This window comes from Poecilia reticulata, linkage group LG1 (genome assembly GCF_000633615.1).
Source record: "Poecilia reticulata strain Guanapo linkage group LG1, Guppy_female_1.0+MT, whole genome shotgun sequence".
NCBI lineage: Eukaryota > Metazoa > Chordata > Actinopteri > Cyprinodontiformes > Poeciliidae > Poecilia > Poecilia reticulata.
The window spans coordinates 20,451,863-20,461,316 of NC_024331.1; the positions used below are offsets into that span (position 1 = coordinate 20,451,863).

General features: G+C 35.7%; 1 long non-coding RNA gene across 1 annotated transcript; it reads left to right on the plus strand.

Moving 5' to 3' along the window:
- The first annotated feature begins 812 nt into the window (after positions 1–812).
- Positions 813–9,253, plus strand: LOC103467360 (uncharacterized). Its single transcript, XR_534063.1, has 3 exons — positions 813–1,036; positions 4,528–4,657; positions 8,944–9,253. It is a non-coding gene; the product is annotated as an uncharacterized LOC103467360 (long non-coding RNA).
- The last annotated feature ends 201 nt before the right edge of the window (positions 9,254–9,454 follow it).

Sequence of the window (9,454 nt, forward strand, 5' to 3'; positions counted from 1 at the left end):
TATACTTATATATAAAACGCCGCACAATGACAAAGCTAAAAAAGGAATCAAGACGGTTTTCCTGTCACGATTCGAGCTGACAGCAGCAGATGTTTGTTTCTCCTCTTCTGTGTTTGTTAGTCTCTTTTTTTGTCTGCATCTGTTTTTCTCTGGGAGCTTCCCTAGTGCACATATTGTTGCTTATCTCCTCACAACCAGACTGTTATGTATATTCAGTATGTTCTCTTGTCCTCACACCATGGTATGTTGGATCCTTGTATTTGCCAGTGGTGGAAACCCGAGCCTAGTTTCTGATTCCACTTGTTCCTTCTTACACACAAAAATGCTGCGTTATCTCTATAGGCCAAATGCTGTTGGAACTGAAATCTTTGCTCATTCGTCTTTGCAAAAAAGCTCAAGGTTTGTGGATTGGATGGAGAGCATCTGTGAACATCAACTTTACCATCCTGCCCCAGATTGTTAATTGGATTTAGGTCTGGACTCTGATTGGGTCACAGTAAGATGAATATGCTTTGATCTAAACCATTTCATTGTAGCTCTGGCTGTATGTTTAGAGTTGTCGTCCTGCTGTAAGGTAAAACTTTGCCCCACTATGGAGTTTCGCAAAAAAAATAAAGAAAGAAAGAAAAAAAAATCTCCCCCGGTATTGCATAGATATCTTTATTTATCTTTAGATATCTTTATTTATTCATGAAATCATTATTTTTGTTATATTTTTAAACCACTTAATTTTTCTTGTAAATAAATAAATAAATAAATAGATTACTTCCGGTTACTCGGTTTTGTGAATCTGCCAATTCTTTCCTCGTAGCTTTTTTGTAGTCCAAGTTCAGCTATTCCGAAGTTGCAAGTAAACGAGTAAAAGTGTTCTAGCGTGTATTAACGCACATGATTCCTTACAGAGCCTCTTTTAAGTGTCTGATTAAATCTTACCTGAGCGCTTCATCAATGTCCGCAAGCGGGATTTAACGAAAGACTTCGTCTGATTGAGGCGTCAATTCAGTCTCTCTACTGAAACAAGGGACACAGCAAAGCGGTAAGCTCCAAATAACGCTAGACTGGAATATTGTGTCCTGGCCATGGGATATGGCATTGAGCCTTCTGCTTCTGTTAGCTCTGTGTGCTAGCTTTTAGCTGCCTCCTTGAAGATATTTGTACTGCCTGTTTATTTGGCTTTGTTGTTTTCGGCGTTTGTCTTGGGAAACACGTGACCCAAATGTATTCGGTTTTGTTCTCGACTCTCCCGTTATCTACTTCCTTAATCATGTTGAGACTTTGTTTACTGCATTCATATTGTGGTAGCATTCATATTTTAATACACATTTGATATGCATGGTCACTACAGTTAAACTACGCTCCATATTGTAGGTAGTTGGTATGGATGGTGCGGGTGTAAATCCAGTATTAACACCGTTGAGATGCATTCATGTGATAATTGTAGGGCTACTGTCAAACTACAAAAATGGCCGAACAGGGTTGAGTGGAATGCCATGGGGTCTGGAGATTTGTAGAGCTACAATCGGCGCTGTGAAACTGAGATCAAGGCATTGCAGTTTTGCTTTATATAGATTAGTGATTGATTTATATATGAAAAGGAAGGATTTAAAAGCATGATATATCCAAAAACAAAATTTTTGGCCAGATAGATTTATCTTTATTTAAATATGGGTATGTATTGTTGTATTCCTTTCTTGCTATGAAGCAAGAAAGGAATATTTTAATGAAACGCATCAGTACTTCCCGTTTAATGTTTGTTTGAATTCAGCTTATTCTCTAAATGGTAACAAAGACTGCTTTTGCATTTTATAAATTTCTACACTAAAAGCTGCATAAATGCAGTGTATTTTTGTTCTTTTAGAAAAAACAAAAATAAGATGTCAGTGTGGCTGGGATGTTGACATAGTTGCTTCTCGCAGAAAAGCATAGAACAAGGCTAAGAGGAGATTTGCAGGGAGGCAGATCATGACCTAGAGGCGAATAATTCTATCTTTATCTTGTCGTGCCTTGTCTACATGACGCCAAGAATGTCACCAAGACACGAGGATTTACAGGAGATTTACTGCAAGTGTGAATAATTCATGAACCATCACTGATAACATCATGAAACAGACATATTGGGTCTTCTGAAATACCTCTGCTTTTCACTCAGAAGAGCATTTTGGAATAATGTTTCATTACTTATTGTAACCTTTAATGCTACACAGGATATTTAAAGAAATGCAAAAATTAAATAATGAGAGTACTGCTGCAAGATTAAAGCCAAGTCCACATAAGCATTTATCTGGGAAAACAATTAAATTTTTATGCATTTGAGCCTGTCATAAACATGAAAACTCTGTTTTCTTATAAAAGTATTTCAACCTATCTTTCTGTCCACGCAAATTAACCTTCTGCCATCATGTTTAATTCATAACAGCAGGTCATGGTTGTTTTGAAAACTGTGCTACATTACCTATTATGCTTTTGCATGTTTAAAACAATTCTCATTGGCATATTTGTTTGGGTTTAAGTGGATGAAAAGTTTTGTGAAAGCGATACGGTGTGTAGATTGTTTTTTTTATTTCTTCTATAATATGGCTGATATATTTGTTTTAATGAAGACCTGGCTATATGTACATGGCCTTAAAGGAGCGATACGCATTTTCCAGGCACATAGTGCCATTTTATAGGAGAATAAAGAAACTCTGTTACCTTCAGTTGTCATAAGCATTCTGTATATCAAACATAACTTAAAAGAAGTTTGATTTCATAATGTGACACTTTGAAATTGGGCCTCTGTCTCTTTAAGATATAACCCAAAACGCTGGTGGTTTTACCAAGCATTGACTCTGGAAGGCTAAACATAATTGACAGCCACATTTTTCAGATTTTATTTTCCAAAGATGAAAACATTCCTTTTACTTTCGCTCCACAGTTATCACATGAAATATTAATGCAATTCAATGTGATTATTAGGTGAAAATGTGCGACAGTTTAAGATGTATGAATGTAAAGCAAAAGGTTAACATGCTAGTGTGAGCCTAGCAAAACTGCAGATAATGAAGATGCTTGTGAAGATAAATAGTATGAAATAATGTTGCTGATCTTTAAATTGTGCTATAAACATCCCCTCTTCTTGCCATTAGTGAAGAGTTCATTTCCAAAAGAAGGTATATTGCTTTTCTCACAGTGTCTGAGCATTTTTTTTTTTTGTCACTTTTCCGTCCCTCGAACTTTGGTGGTGTTATTCGCGTGACACTATATTAGACCATGAAGTAATTCTGTGGAGCTGCTGCTGCAGGTGAGGTTTAAATAAAATATGTGAACATATTGATTGATATTCTGTGAACCTCTCTCTGTTGCAACAGCCCTACATCCATAACAATGAAGACTGAAAAAAACCCCATAAAAATCAGCCTCTTTTCTTAAACCATTCTCTGTTGCAATAAGTATTGTTCACCCACTGATTCTCTGCCTTCTTATACCATATTAACATGATAAAACTAGGTTTTATCAAACTTATTGGAGTTATTATATTTTCTACATTTCGTTTTTGTTTTAATATGAAGACATAATGTAAAAACGGCACGGGTCACAATACCCTTATGAGTGAGAAATTGAGTTTAAACTCCCACAGGCAATCGGCACCAAAAAAAAAAAAAATCAACCATGTTTATAAATAGCACTGTTGTCAGTCACTCTTTGTTGTTTATGAGCCCCCTTATGGCGGTTCTGGTCCGTCATCCTTTGTCACCACCCCCGTATGTTAAGCACTCATATGCTCATGCAGTCTTGGTAATGAGAACCACATCCATTTTGTTATTTTCATGTTATTCAATTAAGTTTCCCTGAAACCAAGGGAGATTATTTTCTAGTTTTGTGGCATGCTGGTGTGAGCTTAAAGTTATATTTTAAATGTTTGGTGTCTTTTGTAATTGCAGTTGTACATTTTTCTTTTACTCAAGTGTTTCATTGAATTGCCAAAAGTGAGGAAAGTGGAATACAAATAGGGACGCATTTCATAATGACTTTTTTTTTTTTAAACTAAGTTGAATATTATGTGAGAGTTCAAAGAAACTGGAATAAAACATGTCATTTCAAATGATCTGAATATTATCATCTAATTTAATCTGAAGGATCAAACAATATGAGAAAACTATACACTGAATAATCAAAGCTTCTATGTTTCCAAAAACGAATACAATTGGCAACCAAAGGCTAATGTGACTCTAAAATGTGGATTCCCCCAGTGGGAAACAGGAGGGTGAGATAAACAGCTTGTTTCAGCTCTTAGAGTCCAGCATCAGATGCATAATTGGAGGGGAAAAATAATTGCGAGTCCCCATAGAAGCTTTGCAATTGCATATTTCACTGTGATCTACAAACAAACTAAATGGAAACATTTAGAAACATTTTTTTTCAAAGTTGCTAAAATACGTTTTTGCTTTTTGTTATACTTAAAATGCATGTTCAACTTTTACTATGTACTTGCTATACAACTTCTATTCAATGCTGCATGCATTGTTTCTGCTTTCCCTTTTATTTTAGACATTCGTTATTGACAAGCAGAAGAAGAAAAAACCTTCAGGTCCGTGTTAAAGACAAGCGCTCACAAGATGATGCTACCATGAGCCATAGCAACATCATCTGTACCTCATCTTGAATGGCAGTCAGAAAGGTGTGTACTGTTAGCTTTCCTCCTCACTTACCATTTCTGCTTCATCTGGCCTGAGCATCTTATTCCAGATGTCTGCTGTGTCCCCTACATGGGTCACTGAAAACTTGAAATGTGACTTCTTAATGGTGATGTTCTAATAATAATGGCTTCATTCCTAGCAATCCTGTATAAATAACAGATTTTTAATAGTTGTCCTGTCAACAGATTCTCCCACATGATTTGTGGATCACTGCAGCTCCTCCAGAGGTACCAAGGGTCTCTTGGCTGCTTCTTTTAATAAAGATTCATCAGTGTCGATGAATTGGCAGGTTGCCTATTGTGTCACGCTATTTTAGATGATGGTTGAACAGCGCTATGAGAATCGTTCAGAGCTTCAGATATTTTCAAAGCATAAACCTTCTCTATAATTTTATACATGATCTATTTTCATTTGGTCTCCGTGCCTTTTGTTCACTAATGTTCTCGAGCAAACTCCCGAACAGCTGGATTTATACTGAAGTTGGCTGCACTCAGTTTCATTTTGGGGTGTCGGAGAGAAGGAGTTGTATCCGTATAGCAGGATTTGTAGTAGAGCTTAACTGTTGTGAAGGCAGAAAAAAAAAATCTCACAGTGCAAGTTACTATTAAAGAGGTGCCATCTTATAACACACTGAAGTAAATATACTTGCATTTGTTCTAAAAAGAGTTTCTGTTTCACAAGGGGATAATTTGAGACTTGATTCTTTGTTTGGTAGCAAAAGTTAAATTATTTATGTAAATATATTTCATATACTGTAGATATACTCAACACTGTAAATATGTGAAGTAACCGTACCAGAGTAATGGGCAATGACTATCTACAAACAATGTTTTTCTGTAAAACATTTTGGTATACAAAAATGTTTTCATAAGAAAAAAAATACTGGAGGAAAAAAAAAAAAAGTAAAGAAACACTGATCTGAACAAAGAGGTGATATTAGCACTGGGACTGTCCCACTCTAAACATCCAAGTGGAGATGAATCTCTTGGCTGCTTTAGCTGTGGGAAAATTCCTCAAATGTCATTAGGGGAAGCTCGCTTCATCCGGTCATACACAGAAAGTGTAAGGAAGCAAGAGTAGGATCCCCACAGCTTTCGCCTCTGAGCAGGGGGTTAAGGAAAGTGTTACAGATCAGATCCCATGTTTATTTATCTATTTATTTGAATTGGCTTTAAAAGAAAAATGCCAGAAAAGACACCAGAAGCACTTCTTGAATGTGCTTTTTTCATGCAACATGATATGATATGCTGTGGTTTTAAGAGCACAGTAAAAATAATATTTTAAGAAACATTCCTGTATTATAATTTCCACGTTGGTATGTTTGGAATCAGTGTAGTTTAATATGTATACTCTTTCTGTCAAGAATAAATCACACTGTCACAAATATTGTATAAAAATACATAAGTTTTTTTTAATTTCAAAATTGCTTGAAATAATACACGTCCCTAATTTTATTAAGATAATGTATTTACCTAAATAAACCATTCTCATCATATATTTTTTACTCTTGTTCAGAAGACATAAACAACAAAAGTAGGAGGGAAACTTGGGAGTGGAAAAAAAAGCTAAGAAAATGTAATAAATTGTTGCTTTTACTGTACCTAAAAATAAAGTTATTTACCTCAGGTTATTTATATTTTGCATGACATTTTAATTCTTATCGCTGGACGAATTGCTAATGCTCTGCAGCAGCCCAGTCAGAGTCCTGCCTTGAATCTACCATATTAGAGAAACTGGAACTGGAACTACAAATTAGGGTGATGAGAAGGAGACCTTCCAATCTGGAAGACTTGAACCTCATCACCAAGATAAATCAGCAAAATACCAATAAGAACATCTTAAAAAGCTTATTCTTAATTATAGGAAGGGTTTGACTGCTGTAATGATAATACATATATTTTGATTGCTGATATCTTCTGAGATATGCTTATTATTTCCTATCAAAAACAAACCGGTTGACTGACCTGCCAGTGGTTTGAAAAATGTATCTGATATTTGTGTGGAATATAAAGTGTTTAATACAACTCCTGCTTTATGTCCACTTTTAGAATTTGTATTGTTGACTATATTGGACATTGAATCTACAATCTTCATTTACTTTTTGAAGACAAGTTGTATTTTCTTTTGCTGTAGACAAAAACTCTATTCTGGACTTAAATCAAAATTTGAGGTTATTTAGGTTTTTATCTTCCTGTGTCACTTGTTGGGTCAAACACAAACCAAAAAAAAATATTGTTCTTTACAAGTAATACATGTTAAAATGTCTAATTATCATTGTGGTGTTGGGAGCTACAACTACCCTTTCCAATTCCATTACAGATTTTGAACAGAGTTTGTGTTGGTTGATCCGGATGCTAACTAGGGTATTTTCCAGGATTTTTTTTTTTCCTGAAACCAAGCCTTGGTGAATTTAAAGCAGTCATGGTCCGGTTGGAAAATTCAGCGTCAGCTTCTCCACACGTGGCCTGACATTTTCTCTGATATGATTTTCTGATGGTTTATGCAGAGCAAGGGGAAACGAAGCAAACCCAGAGAATAACAGAGAAGGTTTTCTCTTCAGTGTTAGCTTCATTCTTCCTCCTATGGATATAATCCCACCCCTTCAATGAACTTCACTTTACTGCATTTAAAAATTCACTGTGGGATTTTGGTCTTTGAACCGTAACCACTAGCTATACAAAATCCTAAAGATATGGACAGAATTAATAAATTTATTTTTTAACAGAAATTCTTTGAGCAACAAACATTATTTCCTTGCTCATATAATTGAGTGAACAGTTATTTTCTGTTCAAAACTTGGAGCTAAAGCTTAATTTGCTGTATAAAGTAATGACTGTAATAAGGCTCCAGGTCTGTGAAATGATAAGGTGATAATCAAATGTCCAGCACAAATCCAACATAAATAGCGCAGGTTTAGTTAGCTGCTTGCCATCTGTTTTTACATCAGCCATGGTGCTGTTATTGGACCACCCAAACAGTTTTTGTTCTCAAACACTTTTTTGCTCAAGCATCTGTTTTTTTCTGCAAAAACTGCCCATTACAAACTAATGATCTTAATGCTGTAGTAATGAATTTTTCTCATGGCGGACTCACATGAGTAATTTGCACCTCACTCATTTCAATTAAAAAAAAGGCAACAAGAAGCATTTTCTGTGTTTTTGAAGGTGAATCTCACCTCACTTGGCTGCCTTCTGGTTGTGTCTGACTGAACTTGTGACCCACAACAAGAAGAAAGCTGCCATGAACTGGATTAAAATCTTGATTTTGAAGGAACAGTGATAATTGTTGCCATTAAAGCTTGTTTATCTTCAGTGACTGTGTAATTGCAGCATGAGCAGCAGAACCACAGAAAGCCTTGTGTGCACAGGGAAAGAAAATGTTTCAATATACTGATTTCATTTGGAAAATGTGTATATTGGCAGATTTGTTGTGTACTGCTTTTCAGCAAATTCAAAGGTTCAGATTTGGTTTTCATCAGCGTTCAAATGTTGTTTTCCCTATTAAAATTTATCTCACTGTAGTCTTGGCATTAAAAGAATGCTATTAGGCTAAACAAGGTTTACAGGACGGGAAAGAGAAGCAAGAGAGGTCGCCAAACATTTGTTAGCTTGAAAAAACAGATTTAAAACTGAAGGAAAACATGGCAGAAATTTTTTAATAAAACTCGTATCATATCATATCCCTTTTTCAATACATTTTTTAAAATATATAGAACATCAATCCACAATAGTGTCTCAATTTACTTAAGAAAATCTAAATTATATCCAGCTTTATGTGGTCTATTCAGTATAATCCAACACCTTTAAGGCCAATTACTTAAATTATAAATTAATTCTAGTAATAAAGCAATGCAGTCGAGTTAAATTATTATGGCAGTTGGTAAAATACTTTATAAAAAAAAAGCAACCTAGCCAGCTGCAAACATTCCTCCTGAACAAGTGTCTGGCAAAAGTGGATAGTTAATTGAATGGTGTTATCATCTCACTAGACCATACTGAGCATGTATGTGGTGAAAGTGGTAAGAACCAGAACATGGCTCTATATGCTGTGACCAACTATGACTTAGGAGTAAGCACACAAAAGACAGCGCGTCTGGAATGCATTGATGACGATCCACTTTTTCCACATTTTGTTGTGTGCAACGTAAATCCTTTGTGCCAGAAAGCTAAATTGGCGCATGACTCCTTCAGTGTTACTGTGAGGCTCTTGGCAGCCTCCTTAAACTTGTAGTATGATCTTTTTATAAAGAATTTGTTTGAACTGTCAGCAGGTTGTGACAGTTCATCATGAGACAGAATCTGTGAAAAGATCGATCTCCTCCACGTTTTCCCTGGGCTACTACCGCCAACTCCAGAAATGCACCGCTCCCGACGAAAAACAACCAATCAGACGAATCTAAAGAACTCACGGGACAGATTACCTTTACACGTAACAGCAACATGCAAATTAACAAGATGCATATGTGTGGTTTTTATTTTCATCCATATAATTCCATGTATGTGTAAGCAGTTGCGTAGAGGAAGCATGAAACTTCTGGGATGTTTTGATTTTTGCTTTGCTTTTGCTCTTTGTCATAATATTACCAGGAGCATAGGCAACTGGCAGTGACGGATGAAGAACAAATGTTGGTTATTTCATTCCACTCAAATGCCAAAATTAAAATCCTAATCCCAAATAAGGTTACTCCACTGAGTAACTTGAAAACCTCCAACCACAGAATTTGCTGGGGTAGAGGTTTTCAGGACAGACACCAACGTCGTTAATTATTATGACATTTC